Source organism: Poecilia formosa, unplaced genomic scaffold (assembly GCF_000485575.1).
Source record: "Poecilia formosa unplaced genomic scaffold, Poecilia_formosa-5.1.2 Scaffold78, whole genome shotgun sequence".
NCBI classification, from domain to species: domain Eukaryota; kingdom Metazoa; phylum Chordata; class Actinopteri; order Cyprinodontiformes; family Poeciliidae; genus Poecilia; species Poecilia formosa.
Genome location: NW_006800017.1, coordinates 1,371,215 through 1,389,686, shown reverse-complemented (window position 1 = coordinate 1,389,686; position 18,472 = coordinate 1,371,215).

Sequence of the window (18,472 nt, the reverse complement as noted above, 5' to 3'; positions counted from 1 at the left end):
CAGAAGATTTTGCTTCACATTCCCCAACGCTGACTGTCTCACACCTCCTTGACATCCCACACAGAACCACAGCGGCTCACCTGAAAGAGTAAGGACAACAATCATGTGGAGGAAAAAAAATGATAAAATTGTACTGGTTTTCTGTCACACCTACATGTTTAAGAGCATAAAACTAATTTTAATATCACACAAAGATAACCCGAGTCAATAAAAAGGTGGTTTACAAATTTGCTTTGCCTATCAAGTGAAAAATGTTATCCAAGGTAACCTTGCAATATATGAAAAGGTAATTGCAATTCCAACCTGATAAATCTTTGTTGCAACAGTTATCAAATTTATATGATCACTAGCAATAGCTCTTTTGACTCTCTGTGGAGATGTTTTGGCCAGCTCTTCCTTGCAGAATTGTTTTAATTCAGGATGTGTTTGGATTATGCGGATGGTGGAAGGCCCACTACTGCTCCATGTCTTTCTTCATTGTGGGTACAGGCTTTCACTGTGGTTTGGTAAAGTCTCAGAGCCTTACAAATGACTTTGTTACACATCCTAGATATTGTGTTTCACCTATTTTCTTGAATTTCATTATTTCAGGCCACAATGTGTTACTTTTTAAAATCTTTTAGCAATCTTAATTATGTCAGGTTCTATTTAAATTCTTTTGTTTTGTTTTTTTGTTGTACAGATGAGGCACTCCTGTAAAATAAGTTTTTTTTTTTTTATTCCTTACATTTAAGTTATTGTTTAGCAGAAATAAGGGAAAGTTTATTTTACCCAAAGTGGCCAGTGGAGATTATGGGAACCACTCCCTTGACTAATAACAAAACTAGAATGAAAATTGTCAAGACTGAAATGTTAATTTTGGATTTCTTAATATAGTAAACAGTTTCTGTTGTTGACCTTCTCAAATTATTTTGCTCTGAAATGAGCTTTACCAAGAATAGACCTGGCTATCCCCATTGTAATAAGACACTTATTTAAAGCCCTTGAAATATGCCATTGTTCATTTTACCCTTTCTTAGTACATTAATCCTATTGCCGCAGTCTAATGCTGAAATCCTGAAGAGCTAAGAAGGCTAGATCTGCTTGACCACACAAGATATTCCTGTTTCTCCTGAAACAACCTGGTATCAAACGTTTAACCACAGAGAGTGGCACACGGCTAACAGGAAGTAGTCTACATCTGTGGTGCATCCATTGCAAAGACTTAGCGAGTTGCTCTCATGCAGGTGCTAAACTCTGAGAGGCGATTAGATATCATCACTCTTTCATTAACTTGGTATTTCTTGTGTCTCCATGGCTGTGTAGGAAGAATGGCCCTTTTCATCAGTCCTCCAACAAATGGAACTTGCTGAAAAGAGCCAGGCTAAGTTGTGAGGATAATGAAACAAGAGAAAAGGAGCCAGATATCTGCCAAAAAAAAAACAAAGTCAAATAGTGCAAAGTGAGTGTCCAGTATAACGGCCGATAATCAAATATGTACGAACGTGGTTATTACTGCTGTGGTGGGGAATAAAGCAATAAGGAAGTAAACTGCAGCAGCAGCAGGTGACGGTAACAAGAAGGGGAAGTTAGGCAACTAATCAGACCGAGTTTATTTTTAGACCAACTGGAGGTGACAACAAGAGTCTCATTTTCACCTGATCGTCGAAACAGGTTGGAGGGAAGGAGGACCGGATATTCCATTACGTAGACCAGACCTGAGCGCACATAGCTTCTTTATGAAAGGTGTCTCTGTCTGTGGACTGAGATGCTACACTGACATCATCCGGAGCCAGCAGATGGGACATTTTATGTGTTGTGGTGCCAGGGAGCAGTTCACACTTACAGCCAAACTGTCTCCGAGGTGTGGTTTAGACTCTAATGTGCAAAAGTCCATCACAGACTAAAGATTTACAACTAACAACACATACTCGTTTTATTCATTTAAATCACAACACTTAAAGCATTCTACCAGAAATGTGTTGACCAAATAAAAGCTGGAATATAGTTATATGGATTGTAAATAAATTATAAATATTCCTACTTTCCAAATTTAATATTTCTGCAACTGAATACTAGATTTGTCTAAAATTGATTTTTTTTTTTTACCTATGCATATATATTTATTTTGCATTTGTTTTTAAATGTGTCAACCATTGTAAGCTTTGCAAATGAGTTGTAGCTATAGAACATAAAAATTCAAAGGAGGGAAATTTTTCACATTTATGGCGGTTGTCATCTTTTGACTAAAAGGCATACAAGTGTATTTATCTGATGAGTGACTCATACTCAAAAGAATATCATACTGGAAGAAAAGCACATCAATTTATGTATTAAAATGTATCTTTTAGGAGTTTCTATCACCTTATGCAGATTATATACTGGTATTGTCTGATTTTATGTTTTGACAAACCGAAATAGAAAAACGGGTAGGACATATGCAGATATTGTCCAATATGTTAGGAAGTAGCATGTTAACCAAGAGTTTCTATATAAAAACAAAGCCAATGCTTCCATATTTCATTATGTGGATAAATTAATACCTTCCTAATTGCCATGGACATTTGAAGTCTTACTACATGACAATGCAGGATTCAGTTTCTTGATTCCCACATCTTGCATCTTGATTTACTTCTCAAACTAGTCATGTTACTGACAACATAAGTTTAATTTGATTATAGTTTGAATAGCTGCTGTTGTTTTTATAAGTGTTGCCATAGAGACTTTGCATTGGTAAGGATGGAATAAGCCTGTGATGGATGCCATTTAATGCATGCTTTGTGACTGTCACCTGCCACCTAACCCCTCTCAGGTGTCTAAGCACATCCTTAGACTCTCCAAAGACTCAGGTGAGGTTGTAACATTTTGTCAGCACTTTCAAAATGAGCCATTGTCATTCAACCTTAATTATAGGTCCTGCTCTGGTATTGGAAATAGAGGGCACTGACCTACAGGGATCACACTCTGCTTCCACACTGTTTCATTGTCATTTAAACTGACTCTGAGGCCATTTTGCCTGAAGACATTATGAAAAATACCTTAAAGTAACTAAGCAGAGTTCAGTCTTAGCTCTGCTTTTTAGGTGTTCTATAGGAAATACTAAAAATGCAAAAAAATAAATAAATGCTAATAATAATTAATAATAATAATAATAAAATTGATGCTTAGAAATACTTTTAAAATAAATTTAAAAAATCAGAAGATTGGTTGGGGTTTTAAAGTAATTGTTGGTTTTATAATGATGATACACAGTGGGGGCATTTGTTTAATACAGCTTGTTTTTTTACAAATAGCATTGACCGTTCTGCATATCCATTTCCTTCCCTCTAGATAAGCTATCAAACAAATGGCTGAGGTATTTCAGCTTGTTAGAAGCTCCAAGCCGATAAGGCAGAGATTATAGCAGTGCTATCTGCTTGGGAGCCAACAAGGGAAGGCCATTCTAGAAAGTGTGCTGCAGTAATGGCTCTTCACTTTTATTCACAAAGACAAAAGTCACAATCAGTATATTTCTCAGAGACAAATATTTTTATACAAGCAAATATTTGATACAGTAAATTAGATAGGTTAGTATTGCTTAACATAAGTGTTTCATTACTTTAGTCTTTCTCGGCCGTTTTGTGCATTTGTTTCCCATTTTACAATAAACGTAGATTTCCACAAATGTTGTCAAACATGCTTTTTTTAAGGTCTACCTTTTTAAGCTCTCTTAGTTTAACAATTCTGTAAAAAAAAATAATAAATAAATAAATAAATAGTTTGCCCCATTTCATTTTTCTTTTGTTTTTACTATGATTCAAGATCAGCCTCGCTTCTGACATTGAGGACTGAATTTATATATATATTTTTTTATTCTCTGATTCTCATTGCTATTTAATTTATTAAATAGCAGGAAAGATACTAACATTTCATTTTGAAATAATTAAGAATCATAAGTAGATAAAAAAAAATAATTCTAGTGTTTTTACTTTTGAGAACCTTTGTCATGACAAAAACCGATATTTTTCATAACATTGATGCATCTGGTAAAATGTAATGTGTTCAGGCATTAGGCTAGCTAAATGTATCTAAAAACGTAACCAAACATGGGAAATAATTTGGCAATGTTAACCTTTCTGCAGTAAGAATTATCTTTGTCAACAAACTATGCAATCAGTCTCCTAAAATGATTTTACACTAACTCATAGAATACATTGCATTTTCTGCATCACTGGCTTTTTGCACACACATCATAGTCTTTCAAATATCAGTCCTCCTATTTTCCCTTTTCCCCTAAAACACAAATCACTTGTGAGCAAACTAGTAGAGACTGGAGGTGAAACACATACATGCCAAGCATAACAAAACACTCAGGGCTGCGTGCAAACTCTCGTCTCTCTTTTCCACCACGTCTTCCTCCAGCTCCCTTTGGGTGATCCGCTTTTCAGGCTGGGTCAGGCTCAGCAGGGAAGTTCCATCTAACTGGGACGGCCCAGCGGTGGCGGCCCCAAACCTCCGGGAGTCAAAGTCGTGCATTCTAGTATTACTCTTCAAGGAAATTGTTCTTCAACATTTCCTGAGATACAATATTTGAGCTGCTTGGTGACTTTTCTTGGTGTGAGAAGGAAAACTGCAACAGACTGGTTTGATTTTCTGCAGATTGCTATCAACTGCAAAAGTGACTTCTTATCTGACTGAGTTTGCCGTTTTCTTATACAAAATTGTTGGCTTTGTCATAGATAAGCATCCCAGTTTATAAGGCATGATGGAAAAATTCTGGATGAGATTCAAAATTGAATTCCATTTTTTATTTAATGTGGTTTTTTTTCTGATAATGTAGCATTGACAACACGGCATTTTTATAAGTTAGAAGAAAAATCAATTTCTATAGTTTTTTTTTATATGCGGTTTGTGATTTATATTAAATAATAAAAGGTTTTAAATTTGAAAGTTACTTAAAATACATTGTAACAACAAAATGTTAAATTGTTCAACCTAAAAGTAAAAGGGATTAAAATGGCTCATTAAATTCATTACACACTTACTTTGTATGCTGGTTTGCTAAGTAACATACTGCCATAAATAAATAATGCCTGTATAAACACGACAATTTAAAGTAGATTTTTATCTTTAGAAATTTTACAATGTATCATAAAAACAAACAATGCAGTTGAATATTTCTCCCCAAACATCCCGCCAGAAAAAAAAAATGCAAGCTTGTGTTTGGGCAGATATATTTTATTTTTAAAACCCAGAAAAATCTTTAATGATTTATTATTCTGCATGTTACAAACTACACCTGAATTGAATTTGGCAGTTTTTGCAGAAATGTGGCTTGTAGAGTCAAATAATGACAATGAAAAATTGGTTGACTGTTGTATTTTTTTGTTTTGTTTTTTTTTTTGAGGTAAATCTTGAGAAAAAAAAAATCGTTTGAGCTCTTGATACTTTTAACTCGGACATCTACAACAAACCACAGCACTATTATTCTTGTCTGAAGAATACATTTCACTACGTGAGAAGAAGCTACACCTTTGATGATGGACTACAAAAGAGATTAATATGTGCCAACCTGCAAAAAATACACTTCATGTTCATCTTTCCAACTCTACAACATTAGAAAGAAACTCTGAGTTCAGGATGTGCTTTTGGGTAAGACTGCACCATGTTTCATTTAGAAGACAATAGTTTGCTGCTTTGTTAGGGTTCAAAATGTTTGTAGCTGCTTCTTGTAATTTAAGAAAGCATTGAATAGTCAAACTGCAAAATCCGGAAATACAAGAACATTCAGAAGTAAAGACAAAGCAAGCATATTAAATTACATGGATGAATTAAATCCAAAGGAAGGTACATGATCTCATGAAGCAGACTGTGAAATCTGATTCAGTTTCATGGCTCCGACCTTCAGGACAAAAGACAGGATGACTGGTATGTTGAATTATTAGCAATTCTCAGAAATCTATTTAATCTCGGCGACAAAGTTCCTGACTCAGCAAACAGACTACCAGAAAGGCGTGACCTCTTATCAAACCAACAGTCTGTAATTAAAAATCTAGAGTTACCAACCACTAACACCTCAGCGCGCTCCCATGACATGTTTGTGAAAACTGTGGCTTCACCTTAGTTTGGTTGAACCTGCTTACTGGGGCTTAACCCTTTTAACAATGGGTGTCTATGCACAGCCACAAGCAAGTGCCAGAGCCTAAGCAGGACACAAGCCAGGCAATGGAGAGCATTTTTAGCTAGGGTTTTATCAATAAGCACAATCCAATTCTCTTAAGGTACAACACAAATTCCTGAGCAGACAGTAAAAAAAAAAAATGCTTCCATATATTTTCCACCACTGTAAAGATCACATGCAAAAGACGGGAGAGGTGGTAACAGAAGAAGCCTGCAGTCCCACGGATTGGTAAAACTGACATCGGGGGTAACAGGCAAATGACGAGGGAAAACCTGACATCTAGAACTGAAGCCTCAAAGTAGCTGCTTATGTAACAGAATGTGAGGATTTGTCCTGCTAATCTTTTATGGCACACCTTTGATCACTTTTAAGATGATGTTGTCAACAGCAAAAGAAAAAAAAATGGAGTATAAAGACAGAAATATTTTATTGAGGTGTGAAAGGGGAGAGTCTTTGTCCGCGGCAGTGACAGGACATACTGTACAGAGGCACGTCCTCAACAGGCGCCAGCTGATTTTTATCTCTTGTCAAAACCGTCTCACTTCCCCAACCTTCTCCCTCTTTGGGGGATTTGCATAAATTCCTCATTGACAAGTATGATAACAGGGAATTCAATCCTAATCTATCATCTGCTCTAATACATTTGCATCTACTTTGAGACGAGGGCAACATAAATCCAGATGTTTCAATTCTACTGAACAAAATCAACATAATGGTATTTATATTTTCAAATACTCATCAACAAAAACAAGCTGCTTCCGACCTAACCTGCAATGCCGTCGCTCTCGGTATAGATTTAAGAAATGTCATTCTCAAATCAACAATACATAAAACCAATTTTCATTAACGTTGTAAGTCTTGAATTCGCTAACCGTCAATAGCACAAAACAGCTTTTGCTAATTTATTTTACAAAGGAAGAACAACTTCTTTATTCAATTGTGTCTCACTGTTTTCTTCATTCTAGTATCACCACAAATGAGGCTTTTGGTTCTGTCATCTTCTTCAAGGTCTCTACCAAACACATCATCTTCGCTCAGTCAAAACTGGAATAATGTCACCGTGCCTAAAATGCGCTGTTTGCTCTTGTTCAATTCTTATTATTTCTGCCACAAATGTATATGGTTACCACATAAACAGTGCATTAAGATGGTCAAATGAGCCACTTGTGAATGAAAGTGCCAGTGAAATTTATATTTATGACATCTTTCTGCTCTAGGGAATTTGGCTTTATGGGGATATTTATGCTTCCTTTGAGGGGCGGCTATTTCCAGATGCTTTAGTTTTCAGTGTGTTTTTATTTGTATTTGCTAAATTTTTCCCACAAACTCGCCCTATTTCTCCAATGTCACATAACATTATGTTTGCGGTGTCCCACCTAATTAGAGCTTGTTTGCAGTTTTTTATGAAGTCAGCAACTCACCTGCTATACAGCTTTACTCTTATTTATCAATAAAATCTAAACTGTGCCATTGGTTCATTTGATGGCTAGTTTCTTTCTTTACTCAAGTATGAATACTGTTTGACAAATACACTGAACACCAGTGGTAGTCATGGTGTTTATTTTATATTTTTGAGGACTGACACAAATAGATGAATGGATAAAAATACACACAAAGAGAACAGTCATGAGTATGTGTCTATATATCCTAATAAAATTGGCATAAGCAGGTCAAAACCTTTCAAAGACTACAAAAATTGATGCAGCTCTATGCATATAAACTATATAAAGACTACCAACAGAGCCTCTCCTAATTCACTGGAAAACAGATTGAACTGGAATCCTGAAACCTATTTTCTTTAGTATGAAATAAAATTAATTTCATCATGGTCGCCTGGTAAACTGAAATTTTTTCAAGCATTATTTCACTTCCACTTATGAAATAAAAAGATACCAGTTAACAAAAACTTCACCTTTTTCACTGATGGAAAGGGAAACGTTCTGAAATATCTGGATTTTATGGACATTTAAATGTGGTGAAATAACTGGAGATTGTGCAAAAACTGAAGGCACCATTTGATTTAGCATCTAGCTGAACAGTTAAACACTGCATTATGTTATTTTTTCATATCCACTTGAATCCAGGACTTAGAACTGTTTTCCTAGTGGACTGTATGTTTAATACACTATAAATATTATTGCATTTTATTTGTTGCAAGTTTGCAGCAATAGAACACATCAACATTCAGCTCCATCTTAAAAGTTACTGTATTAGTAATATGCAAAATGTTTGAAATACTGTTAGGACTTGTCATTGTATGATGGACACACTGAGGACACTTGAAATTATCACAGTGACGGATTTATGATTCCCGATTTTATAAGACCGGTTTGGGACAGTGGAGACTGAGGGTGGAGGGGGAAGAATTAACAGCAACGTGAGACGTCATGGCAGCTGAGGAGCTACTTGAGAAGTTGTGTAATTTCACAGCTGGGTCTTTGTGAGACGGCCAATTTGTGTTGCAGACTTCCTGAACTGCACAGATAGTGAGTCACTTGAATGATGCTTCCCTCCTGGTATATGTGACGAAGTTGGAATTGGCGGGGGGATGAAGTCTATATTTGAAAGCCTAAATAAACCTACATTGGGAAACACAAACACCTGTCACCTGGGTGTCAAACACCAACAGCCAATTAGATACATGTAGAAATAAGGAAATTTACTTAGGAAGTCTAAACAAAAGTGCCTCCATTTGCACAAGGAGTTTTCTTTCTTCGTTCCTCTCCATTGTACCATAAAACTGATCATGCCAGGTATTTTTTTAGAAAGACTTAAGTGGGTTTTCTCTCTAAAAAAAACATTGTACATAACCAAAGGTTTCAAATAAAACATACATTTCACAGCTACAATCTATAGATTACACACTTGAAAAGAGATGTCATAAACATATCTTGCTTGTAAATCTGTTTGTTTGCTCAAACAGATCAAACAGTCTGGAAACAGACTGGCGCCATCCTAAAAGAGTTATAAAAACACACTCATCAGCATTTTTACAGATATTTCTTGTATTGCCCAGTGTGCATTATGTGTGAGAACAGACTGTCTCCAACAAAATAAGCGTAAAAAGGTCAGGGGTTAATGTTTGACTGAAGAAAATACAATACACTAACTATATGATCTCATTTGACACCAGGGAATCTGAAATAGACGTTCCCTAGATGACTTGTCCAAGATTGTAGAAACAATTCTCTGCACTCAAATAAGTACAGTAATAATTTTTCACATCTGCTAAGTCATCTTTCACAAACCATAGAAGCAAGAGTCCTTCTGGACACCCGGTACGTTTCAGCTGCTTCATGCGTCCCCTAAGGACATGCAAACCGTAAAGGCCTTCTAATGGTTTCTATCACCACTGCTGTCCATCGGCAAGTCTGGTTGTCACTACGACAAACACAGAAAATCTATCATTACCTAGTATAGTACTGTATTCAAAAGATTTATTAACATGCTAAATGTGTATAAATATATATATTTTTTTATAGTGGCTATCAAAAGGCATCTACGTTAGATATTTTTAGAAACCTCCAAATGAGATTGTTCTTAAGTCCAGCTGCTCATCTGTTGTCTCTAAAGATGGCAGTAAACCTGGTATTTACCTTCGTAGAGCGTGTTATAAAAAGTTTAAAAGTCACTGCTATGAAGCATCATAAACACGTGGCTTTTCTCATACGTATGAATTTTTTTCAACAAATGCTCAATAAGAACAAGCATGTGTTGTCAATTTAAGACTATTAAATATACTGCCCAGCTCTGTCTTTGAAAGGAACAACATATTTTTTTTTTTTGTAATTTCCAAGAAAAGCCCACACCAGAGAAAATCACTGGTCACACCCCATGAGTCCAGCACCTCTGCACACACAGACCACCTGAACTCCCATGAATTGCTGAGCTGATCAGGCCTTCCTGTTTCCCACTGTGTGAGCATGCATGGCTCAGTGCAAAGCAAGCAGAGATGTTACATGTTGTGATTTCTTTAGGTCTTGCAGTCAGCCAACTGTGTTGAAACAGATTGGACTTTTGCTGCAAGCTGACATCTTGGGGGCCTTCTGCATCTTGCCAAGGGGGCCAATGGAGACGTGGAGGGGAAAGGAACTGCTCAGTAAGCCTGCCACATCTCACCATCCACCCGCTCAGTCCTGCTTTTGGGCCAGGGCTCTTAATTGTGTCTCTGGGTGAAGTAGTGTTGGCCCAGCAGCTAAGAGGGGGCACATTATGTGTGATGTGAATAAGACCACACACCACAAATCCATGCATTCAAACACACTCACATAAATACTTAAACCCAAAGCTTAAATAAATGCCAATCAAAACGTTAATTAGATTTTATTATTTTTGGACATTTCTGTTCCAAAAAGCATAAAAAATCATGAGCCTAGCAGCCGTAAGACTTCAGCGTACACGTATGCGTCTCCAATAGAGAATAATGTTTTATTAAGTAGTGCCACATATATAAATCCACCATAGTAGTTTCTCCTTCTCAGCTAATCAGAAGGTTATCCCATGGAAGTGATGTCACCAAGTCTTCTTCACACGTAGTTGCGATGTTTCAGAACTGGCTCATGCTGACCGCAGGCTGGCCGCCTTCCTGTCTGACCATCGTATCCAAACACGGTGAAGACGGGGAGTAAACACGGATACAACCACATCTTAACACAGAGGAATCCTAGGGATCGGAGTGAGAATGGAAATGATAAGGAGTTGTGCTGGTCATGAATTGCAAATGTTCTTCGCATTTCATTTTACAGCAAATTGAAATGTAAATAGCATTCTTGCACAAAAATTTGATTTTGCTTACTTTTTTATTATTATTATTACTATTATTTCTGTTTTGTTAGGTATTTTTTTAAATAAATGGACCATTATCCTGACAAGTTATTTTAAATTGAAGATATAGCTTTCAGCTGATTCTCGTCAACTTGACTTAGTATGTGGGATTAAGTTTTCAACCCAGAAAATGAGTTACAGTGATGGATGTATTGAGGCTGCCAAAAACAGACAAAAAAAGATAAATCCATAACCTGCATTACTAGAAAAGTAATTTTTGTTGAGTAAAAAAACAATACCTGACAATTGTGTTATATCTAATTGACCACTAGATATAAGTCAGTTACTTATATCTATCAGTGAGAAGCTAAGAAACTGGATCCAGCCTGGGCTTGGTAATAGTCCATTATAGAAAAACAGACATCTGTGTTTCCAATTAATTCTCCAGATATTCATCAGTCATCAATCCAGCTGCTGGAAAAGCATGACATTTATTTATTATTTTTTCCATCTTAAAATGATTTTATTAAAAACACCGCTTATGGGCAATATCTGCTAATTTGGCAGCAACACACTAAGTTTTAGTAGTTTAATAACTTTACCAACTTGCCAACGGTTTACTTTGTAACATTTTTATGCTGCAGTAAAAAAAATAATAATGCCATCTACTATTTTACAAGAATTGAGATGCTAAATCACAAGAAAAACCATGAAGTTTTTTTGTGAGGCAGCAGTGCTTATCAATGTCTGGCTTTGAATGTTTATTTTTGGATTAAATTTGGATAGTAAAGTGTAAATAATATAACACACACACTGGTGTTATGATCAGTTATCAGATGAATATGACTTCCTCTTATCCCTCAACTTAAAATTCCTATATTAACAACAATAAATTCATTTTGCTGCATTAACTAAATCCATTAAAATAACCCACTGACTGTATCATTAAAAATGATGAAAAAAACAATATTAACACTTTTCATTTTATCCTGTGGAAGAAAATTCTTGAAGTCTGTCAAAGTCACTGTTGTTATAGTTCAAAATGGCAGTCTTTGAATTATGTTGAGGCTCTTACTCTTTCAGTCTCATCACAAACTTAACAAAATCACTCGACCGTGTCACCATTTCTCTCCCAACAGCATAAACTCAGGATTTGGCTTAAAAAAATAATCCAGCGATTTTGTTTGAATAGAATGGTCATTGCTGTCAGATAATTTTGGCTTACACTCACAATTCTTCTGTCTGCTTCAGGTTTATTAATTGAGGAAGTTTGACCACCTACGTAAATCTACCTTATGCATGTGCATGCAGACATTCAGCCTTCATGTTTATGTAGCAGTAATTTGTGGACAGGTGGGTTGGAGGCCTTGTGTTTTCCTTAACCCTTTCAGTCGTAATTCAGAGCTCGGCTAACTAGACCTTACTTAACCCCCTGACTTTAGCCCCAATCAACACATGGATATTAGGCACCGTGTAACCTTTACCTTTGTGTATCTGAGGCCTGCTTTGTGGCAGAAACCTGTCAAAATATCCCACTCTCATTTATCCTCTGCAACAGCAACAAAACCTCTACAGTAATTTCCAGAAATCTGTCAAAATTGCTTAAGTCTTAAATTATGCATAATTGGTCCCTGCGTTGGGTTACTGGGGGGCGGGGTGGGGATAGCCTTTCTAATCATGAGACTGGAAGTAAAAAGGGCTCCAGTCACTTCTAGCTTGTTAATGATACCCAAACGGGTGCTTACCAGCACTATGCTTGTTTGCCAGAGGTTACCACGGATGAGTATCAACTACATGTAAGGTTAATTTTTGTAAATGACATTGGCAGTTGTGTGGTAAACCGCCTTCAATAACATAGAGTAATTGCACTGAAGGTATAAAATTGACTTGTTTTTTACCAGCACGTTTTTCTAGGGCAACAGTTTTTTTTCTACATAAATGGAGATTCTGTTCTGCTCTTTTACATTAATTGTGTTTCTGTTTTAAAGTTTACTTTGAGGTTGCCATTTTTACAAATATAACGACAGGATGTGATGAGTGCTTTTTAGATCAGTGTAATGATGGTCAAACATGTGATCAAAGAAGGGCAGTTAAAAAAACACAAACTTTTATTTATTTATTGTTTTTCAAACGTGCAACTATTTTTTAAATACGATAGAAAATCAGACAACCCAGAACCCAAAATAATCCTGATGAAAACAAAATTGTCTATAGGTCCGTATCACAGCTTAAGCACCATATATTAGGCTGAAATGATTTCTTTTCCATAGGGTAAGCAGTCAGCCAATGTAATGCCAGTATTATCTTTTTGGTACCCAACTCACCTGTAACCTGAACTCACTAAATAGCAATGATAACAGGCTCCTCTGCATGGGGTCACACTGCATTAGTGTAAAACAGACTCTCTCTTTGTGCTTTACCAGCGACGTTTTGGACCCGGGATAATCAGTTGGGTGAAAGCATATACCACTCCAAATCAGCTCCAGCCAGGCCAGCTGAATTTATCTCAAACTTATTAACTTTGCTCCAGGCACAAATTGAAACCAGCTCAGGCGATTGCGCTCCATAGGTGCTGAGTGTGAGAAGTGACAGGGTGTGATTTAATAGTGGGGGGGGGCATGCCGCGCAGATGCTCCAACATGGCAACTGAGTGTGGAAACGAAAAGGAGAGTGGAAGGGGTGAAGGCTTTTTTTATTATTATTTAAAAGAAAGTCCTGTCACTTTAGAAATTTGGGTGAATTTAGGGAAGGAGGCAAACTAAAGAGAAAGGAGATTGGTACATGATTTACCTTAGCAAGAATAAGCTGATTGAGGCAAATGACTTTGTAGAGCTATGCAAGTCATTCGTGTTCAGAAGAAACTTTTCATGATGACAACACAAAGATTACTCATATTACTGATGCACTCTTGTTCTGTTGAATTTTTTTGAACTTTTTAAACAGTTTTTCCACAGTAATCTGTGAAAGGGCTTTATTACATAAATAAACTTTTTTGAGAGCTTTACCTAATGCGACAATGTTCTTAAAAAACATACCTGGAGTGTTGACTTGATTCTTTCATCCATGTTAAAGGAATCCTTGAATCAGTCATTCAGGGGTGCCTGAACGCTTGCTCTCATAAAGTCCTGTCTATATACGCAAAACTCCTCCTTGGAGCTGCTGTCTCCAGCTGAGCTTCTGCCTCACAGAGCCCCGTACCTTCCCCGCTCGACTCCACCATCCTGGCAACAGCAGCAATTAGCAAACACCTGGTGAAACTACTCATCTGCTGAGCCCATCATGAAAGCTACTTCTCAGTCCAATGCTCCAGAGCAGATAGGTTGTAAAGGGTAAAATGAGAAGCATTGCTTTGATGATGTACTGAAGGCGCAGTGTCAGAAAGCTTCTTAAAGACACATAAGCCAATTTCAAGGTATGAAATTGCAAAGCCAAATTTATTTTTCAAGTTATTGTTGATTTATGCTGCATTATTATCATAAGTGATTTGAGGGTGGGGAGAGCAGGGAAGGGGGGATTTAAACCCCCTTTAAAAATGCCATGGAAATGCTTATTTTGTTGTATATACTGTTAGTTTAGAAATGACAAATATATTTGATCTGATAAGTATTTGTTTATTTGTTAAGACACGTAATATGTGCTTCTGATTTTCCTTCTATGGTCCTTTCTAGGCTTAATAGGATCTAATACTTTCAAAACCAAAAGTTTCACAAAAATTTTAACTGTTATTATTATTATTATCATTACCTTATTTACGGATAATGACAAAATTTAAAGACAAAACAATTTATATAGCCTGTTATCCTTATTCATGAGTCGAACAGAGCTCATATGTTTCATGGTCTTATTTTTTCTTTTTCAGATGTTGTTCTCAGATGAACACCCTCCTCCCCTTCTCCTATTTTGTTTCTCCTTCCCACATTAGTTGTTCTTGCTGATGAGATGCAAACCATACTAAAAGTATGATGACTGAATTTTATATAGTTAACGTATGGTCCACATTTGGAACAGACTGTAGAAGATTCGTCATGGCAACTGAACATTTTCAAAACACATGCGGGGGACAATCAAAGGGCTACCAACCTACCTCAGATTATGATGATTTTCATAAAGAGAGATGTATAATATAGCTGGTATCCGTAAATAAATGATGAGTTGACAGTTTTAAAGGAAGGATAAATTCAACGTGCTGTCCAGCTAACATTTCCATCTACTTAAAGTTTTGGAGAAAACTGAGAAAAATCACCTATTTTCTAATCTTCAGCAGTTTAAATTATCTAATCGATGTCAGATAGCTTGTGTACATGTGTGTGGCTGTGAGAAAGCATGTCTGCTTGCTCATCCCTCCCCTCCCTTCCCCTGCAGGCTTTGTTAGGCCAGGTGTGCTCGCTCTTAGTGCCGTGCCCAGGGAGCCGTGAGAACGCAATGGCTGGTCGCTCTCTTCCTCGTCTATCTGATTTATTTCAGTCTCTGTGGCATTTTAGCAAACAAAAGTACTGCTTGGTATTGATCTGGATCTTTTCCATTTCCCCTCTCCAACTGCCTTTGTTTTGCTCAGGTCCTGGATGCCTGCTTTAAATCAGCCTGCCTTGACATTTGCTTAATGTCTAATTAGCCATGGGTGGGCATGGCCTTTGATTATAGGAAGTGCCTGGGGGTGGGGCTGTGAAGACGGCTGAATTTTGACAAAACAATCCAGACTGATCAATCATTGCCTGTCACATTGTTTTGTCCTTAATTTTAGAGTGCTCAGCGCAGGGATGTGTCCCCTTGGTCATTTGATTCTTATTCCAGATCTTATAATTCCCCTCTCCAGTTCCTACTTTTCTTGGAGCAGAGTGACCATCTAAAGATCAATTTACTCTGAGTCTGGGGAAGAGGTTACTTTCTCATCAATCTTGCAATGACTTGCACTCTAGATTGCAAATTGTTGCAATCTAGAGCAACGGATGTACCGTAGGGTTAGAGGTAAAGCTGTTTGTGACTGATCAGTTTTGGTAATTGCAACTACAGAAGTTAGTTGTGCTGGTGGGAAAGAAAGTCCTGGTAAATATATATATAAAGATTACTTTTTTTATCAAGATGAGTAATTTAGAAGTGTTACAATCTACATTATAATAAATCAGTAATGTGGCACAATTCAGTCAGCAAATTTGTAGACAAAAATATATATTCATTTCAAGCCTACAGACAGAAATGAATCTGGGTGTAAAATGATGTGGTAAAGTTCATTTTATTATTTCAGTCAGTAATACATTTAGTACTTTAGGAAACCCAGCCCATTGAGGCACTGACTGCAGCGATCTCTCATTCTGAGCTTGCATGTGGTCACAGTGAAAAGGAGAACTCCCCTTTCACGAGAAGAATCTTTGAGTCTGGCTCTGTGTGAGAATTAAAATTGGAAATAGAAACTGTTATGGCATTTAATATTGCTGAAGTAGAAAAGAAGGGAGGTTCGAGAGCCACCTCAACAATTTGTTAGTTCTACTTTTTAGACCAGCAGATAGTGAAAAGGTGGACCTTACATCTGGTCCAACATGTTCTGTTGTTAACCTCTCTTTACAGAAATTGTCAGTTGTTTTCAGACATCTAGTTCCACATCTGCCAACAGCAGACAAATCTCTTTCAACAGATGATCATCTTTTAGCATGGAGGCTCTTCATTATGAATTGTAACCCACTGATTATTTCCAATAAAGTTTTTGAGGTGTGAGACATGAAAAATAACATTTTAATGTTGCACAGTGAGAACAGTACATAAACTTTACGCAGAATCAGACAATTTAGAGTCGCCTCCTAATGCAAACAACCATTTGTTGCAGCTGCTGTCCAAACAGAGTGGTCAGTACTGGTCCTGTGTTGGTCAGGCAAAGCTTCCTTTATGAACCAGGGTTTCTGGTATGGCCTGTGACTCTTGAACACGTCACAGCTTCTCGGGAGTCAAAGCTCAATTAGGTCTGGTCTATGGTGTAACTGTACCAAGGTTGAAAAATATTACTAATCTAAAACATACAGATTACTATGCATCAGAATATATAACAACATTATTGTATTGTTGTATAACATAATTAATTTCTGATCTTAATTACAATAGTGATAAATTGTACTTGATCAAAATGATACAAATGGTTTAGAAGGTCTGGGAAACATTCATTACCTTGAGAAAGATGTCAGTGGGCCCAGTGAAGTCACTTTATTGTTGCTGAGCATCATGTGGCATGCAGTGAATCATCACTACTACTTAGCCTTTCAGTGCTCCCCACTCAATCCAAAAACATTAGCCAGATGGCCAGAAAGTTGACTTTATTTAAATCTGGCAAATTCTGCTCTTTCAAGCCATCCACCTTGCAGTGCTCGGCCCCCTCCCCTTTTCATGCTACCTTCTTTCTAAAGATAACTGTAGCCGTGTTTTTTCTGGTAAAAACCAGCCCCTTGTCCTACGCTATTTGTTTTTGTACACAGAGGCTCTGGGGTCTCGGCTGTTGAGAAACGATTGCTTCCCGGAGGCATAAACCATGCTGAAGTTTTAAGTTTTACCCAGTTGCTAAGGTTTGCCTGTGATGTATGTAATGCATCGATTCGATGTTAAGATGCTTAAGTTGCATGCGCTGTAAATAACCATCTTCCACTGCAAAGAAAGGAATGCCAATCCAAACAAGGCTCATGTTAATGTTAATTCAATATTTTGAGGTGGCCAACACAGACTGAATGGCTTTGTTGACTTTTTTTTTTTGGTGCCATGAATAAAACTACAGGCAGACTACAATTCTATAACAGTGCAGAAACTCGACGCCATTGTTCACAGTTTCTCCTTCTGTTCTCTGATTGGCTTGGTGAAAAATTTACTGGAGACAATCCAAGTCAAGAAAGCCCAGACTGTACTGACAGCGAGAATTTATTATTATTATTATTATTTTTTTAATTGAGCAGAATGGCACAGCAAGGCAATAGCCAGGCTACAGTAGAGTGCAAGACAGAAACACACTCATTTAAAGAAAATCTGAGCGTGACACAGTGATGACATGCTTGTGGGGGATTTGGATCACAGAGAGAGCAACAAAAAAAAAGTGACTTATTTAATGTAGAAATCATTTTAAAGGGATTGGAAAAAAGAAGGGAATTTTTATGTGAAGAAAAAAATCAGGTTTGTAAGCAAATAAAACTTCACCAAATGAAGTATGAAAAAAAAACATAAGGCTGCATTTGATATTAACAGGCACTCATCACTACTGCACCTGGTTCACTATGTCACCTGACAAGAGCCCACCTGTGGTCCTCACTTCAGTGGATACCTTTCATCTATCTTTCTATCCTCCTCCACAAGACGCCACACTGACAGAGTAATGTCCCCTATTAGAGCCCTCATTAAAACAAGGGTCATGGGTCATACAGCAGGCCACAGGACGTCAGGCAGTCATTAAAGTTAATTGTTAGCTTGTGATCTCCATACGTTCCTTGAAAAAGTAAGTGGTTTATAGATTTTTTTGCATTTTTTTAATTATATACTGTTGATTAGATTCTTCTCATCAACAGGAATGTCACTGACTTACTCTTTTATGAGAACTGTGTTCAT